The sequence below is a fragment of the Hibiscus syriacus genome, unplaced genomic scaffold, assembly GCF_006381635.1.
Source record: "Hibiscus syriacus cultivar Baekdansim isolate YM2019G1 unplaced genomic scaffold, ASM638163v2 tig00110160_pilon, whole genome shotgun sequence".
Taxonomy (NCBI): domain Eukaryota; kingdom Viridiplantae; phylum Streptophyta; class Magnoliopsida; order Malvales; family Malvaceae; genus Hibiscus; species Hibiscus syriacus.
The window spans coordinates 2,385,911-2,390,523 of record NW_024062608.1 but is presented as its reverse complement, the minus strand read 5'-3'; the positions used below and the strand labels follow the sequence as shown (position 1 = coordinate 2,390,523).

General features: G+C 34.1%; 1 pseudogene; it reads left to right on the top strand.

The window, feature by feature from the left end:
- The first annotated feature begins 563 nt into the window (after window positions 1-563).
- On the top strand, window positions 564-2,566 carry LOC120216516 (annotated as a pseudogene).
- The last annotated feature ends 2,047 nt before the right edge of the window (window positions 2,567-4,613 follow it).

Genomic DNA, 4,613 nt, shown 5'->3' with positions numbered 1-4,613 from the left:
TCTTTTTTCATTTTCCCTTTTACTATAATTTTCAAAGAAAGGTGAATTGGGAATTGAACAGTTTTTACCATAATCAATTTCGCCCATTCAATAAAATGATCATCTGCAAGAACAAAATGTAAAACAATTTGTCAAAAAATATCATTAAATATCTAAAATCTGATTTGAATCGAGGAATAGCCTGAAAAGTAGGAAGGAAGTCACAGGAAAGAGTAAAATACATATAACCAAATAAGGCATCAAAGTTCCAAAACTCAGCACAAAGAAGTAGGAACAATGGAACAAAAATAGATAATTGATAAATTGAACGAGAGAAAGAAATAAATATTTGTTCAAAAGTCATAATCATCTTCATAGAAACCTTCATTAGATCTTATCTTCGATTATCATACTTCTCCTCACTTTATCGTCTTCTTCTTCTTGACAAAGTTTACTCCTTTACTCTTTTTCATTGTATTTATTAAGATTTTTGGAACTTGGAAACTGTTTGAAGTCGGTTTTTTTATCTGACTGCCATTTGCTGATTTTGTATTTCGGAACATTGAAGAAAGGGCAAAGTAGAGATGCCAATATCTGGGACTGGAAATCTTCCTAGAGTTTTGTCAGGTATGTTTTCTTCTTTGTCTGGGTAAGTGGGTATTAATAGTTCTCTGCTAAGTTAATTTGTTTTTGCATGTTCTGTGGGTTTGGCTTTTACATTTACAGCTGATTATTAATTTCGGAGGTGATAACGATGTAATAGCTTTTTGTGCGCTGATATTTGATACTGAACTTAAATTTGTTGTTTCGGTATATATATTTTTTCAAACTGTATCTGATGGTGTTTTAAGATTAGTGTATGGTATTGGTGCATGCCGAAAAGGTGGAAACTTAATGCAAATATACTAATCCTAAAAGATTGCATTTTGACAATGTTTCTGCACTTGGCTGCTATTGATTCTCAATTGATCGTATTGGTTTCGAGTTTTATGTACTTAAATGTTGATGGAATTGTGAAATAAGAAAGGATGAGTAATGTTGTGGTTCATGTTTGGATCTTCATGTGTTGCATTTTCTTAATGCAAAAACAGGAAACCAACTGCTTTCATTTGCAATGCAGGGTACAGATGCTCGAAATCAGCTTTGGTGTTGAGCTTGGTGGGGTTTCTTCTTATGCTCCAACTGTACTCTCTTGCTACCCACAGAAGTACAGTGAGAGGGGATATCGAATTGCATGTGAGTCGTTATCCACTTGTCCGTGAACTTGAACAGGTGGAGGAGGAGAACATTCAAGTCCCCTTCCTAGGAAGAAACGATCTCCACATGCTGCTAAACGTAGACACAAGCGACCAATCAATCTGATTGATGAATTTCTTGATGAGAATTCCCAGCTTCGGCATGTATTCTTTCCGTATGTGAAAACTGCTATAGATCCGATGAAGGAAGCAGCAAATGAAAGCCATTACTACCATTGACGGAAAATTTGGTTGAATATTGAAGGAAATCCTATTCAAGCTCATGGAGGTGGTATGCTATATGATGAAAGATCTAGTACATATTATTGGTATGGAGAATACAAAGATGGACCTACCTACCATGCACATAAGAAGGGTGCAGCACGAGTAAGTTTACTATTCTGAATACATAATCCAAGTTTATTACCTTCCGGGCCTGAAATGTAACTGCATATCTAAATCTTTAGTTTTAAGAAGTTCCCATTGAATTGTTGCAATCAGGTTGACATTATAGGAGTAGGTTGCTATTCTTCCAAGGATTTGTGGACATGGAAAAACCAAGGAATTGTTTTGGCTGCGGAACAGACGAATGAAACTCATGATCTCCACAAATTCAATGTGTTGGAACGACTAAAAGTTGTTTAAAATGAGAGGACAGGAAAGTATGTAATGTGGATGCATATCGACAATTCCAACTACACTAAAGCTGTTGTCGGCATTGCTATAAGCGATTACCCAACAGGTCCCTTTGAGTATCCCCGTAGCCAAAGGCCCCATGGATTTGACAGCGGGGACATGACCATTTTCAAGGACGATGTGGTGTAGCATATATAATTTATTCATCTCAGGACAATAGTGAACTTCACATTGGACCACTAACCGATGATTATCTAGATGTGCAACCCGACATGCAAAGGATTCTGGTTGGGCAACGCCGGGAAGCCCCAGCTCTTTTTAAGTGCCAAGGGAGTTATTACATGATCACATCGGGTTGCTCTGGATTGGCACCTAATGAAGCACTGACACATGTGGTGGAGTCGATCATGGGGCCATGGGAGATAATGGGAAACCCTTGTATTGGAGGGAACAAAATGTTTCGACTTGCTACTTTTTTTGCACAGAGTACATTTGTGATTCCTTTGTCGGGCATTTCAGGTTCATATATTTTTATGGCAGATCGGTGGAATCCAGCTGAGTTAAGGGACACAAGGTATGTGTGGCTACCTTTAATAGTTGGCGGCCTTCTTGATCGGCCCCTTGAGTTCAATTTCGGATTTCCACCATGGACAAGGGTATCGATATATTGGCATCGAAAGTGGACACTTCCCTTGGGTTGGAGGGTACCAAAATGAGTGAGTAATGCTCTTCACCTATTCTTGCACTGGTTTGAATCCTTGTCTCGTTAATTTCAAACCCTTTTCTAAGTGTACATGCCTCAAGAATACAGCGTACATGGTTAATCTGCAGTTTTCAGTTCACTTACAAATTTTCTATTTGTAGGTAATGTTCATATTTGATTTGGAAAATGATTAATGGGGGCTCAGAGGAAATATTACTATTTGGTTGAGACTTTGTTTTTTCAAACCCAAAAGGAGGGGGAAACCACATTTTGCCTTGGGCTTCATGTTTTACTTTTACTAACTCGTGCTTTGAGTGACATGGGAATTGCTTTTGAAACAAATTTCTTAGGTGGCGTTTGGTTGGCATGAATCCCTTGGAATTGATAGAAATTGAAATCCAATCCCACCACTTTCTCATGTTTAATTCAAGTTTTCTAAGGGAATTGGAATCCCTCATGGCTTCAACTTTTCATCAAATGAGGGAAAGTGAATTTCATCCAAGAATAGATAGAATTTAATTCCCTTGTTGGAGGGAATTGAAATTTGACCATACTACCCTCATTAATCTTTTGGTAACTTATTCATATATTGAATAAAAATATTTTTTATTATTTCGGGTCGGGTTTCTAATTCATATATTCGGGTCGGGTCGGGTCGGGTGAAACTTTATTTTGGTCGGGCCGGGTCGGTTTTTTTAAGTGTGATATTCGGTCGGGTCGAGTTTGAGTTTAGGGTGAAAAATACCCGACCCGAAAATATATATAATTTTACCTTATATATTTAGGAATAATTATAATAATACCCCTCTATATATAATTTTTTTCAATTAAGTCACTGTTTTTATTGAATGAAAATAATTTTTTTATTATTTCGGGTCGGGTCGGGTCGGATTTCTAATTCATATATTCGGGTCAGGTGAAATTTTATTTTGTTCAGGTCGGGTTTTTTAAGTGTGATATTCGGGTCGAGTCGGGTCAGGTTTTTTTAAGTGTGATATTCGGGCCGGGTTCGGGTTTAGGGTGAAAAAATTGAACCCGACCCGAAAAAAATATATAATTTTACCTTATATATTTAGGAATAATTAAAATAATAACCCCCTATATATAATTGTTTTCAATTAAGTCAATGTTTTTATTGAATAAAAATAATTTTTTATTATTTCGTGTCGTGTTTGGTTGGGTTTCTAATTCATATATTGAATAAAAATAGTTTTTGGTATATTTTTTGGTAACTAATTAACATACTCCGATTGGAATGTATCGAAATATTGATATATCTTTTGGTAACTTATTAATATATTTTGATTGCGATGATTTTAAATTATGATGTTTATTAGCATGATTTTTATAATTTATTGAAATGAATAATCAATCAATAAAATGAAAATTTAATATTTTTTAATTTTTTATAATATTACTACATGTAAGTTGTAAAACAAACTAAAATAAAGCAAAAAAATAAGAAGGGTAATTCTATCATTTTATATTATCGAAATCAAATTCATCTGACAGTCTGCGAACCAAACAGAATATGGAATTGGATTTCAATTCCATTTCCTGCCAACCAAATATAATATATAATTGAATTCTAATTCCTGACAGATTCCAATTCCTTCATAGATTTCAATTCCCTCAGAAACATTTCAGTGAACCAAACGTCACCTTAGTGTCCAAACGTGACGATATCACTAAATAAATTCCTCTGTGTCTATTGGACTAATTAATTAAATAAAAAAACCACGCACAACAAATTTTAAATACAAAAAAGAACTCGACAAATTTTTCTCACATTAACGTTACAAGAAAATTAACCAAAGAATTTTTTAGAATATATTCCTATATTTACAAAAATGTTTTTAAAGATGTAGATTGCATTATAAAAATTTTAAATTGATATTATTAAAACTAGAGTCGTCTCAAATATTTTCGGGACATTGAACGTAAACTAAACAATATGCCTTTATAAAATAAAAGTTTATTTCATTACTTTGAACAATTAATTTAATATTACATAAATAGATCATAGAAAATGATTAAATTTTGTGAAATGCATTATTTTT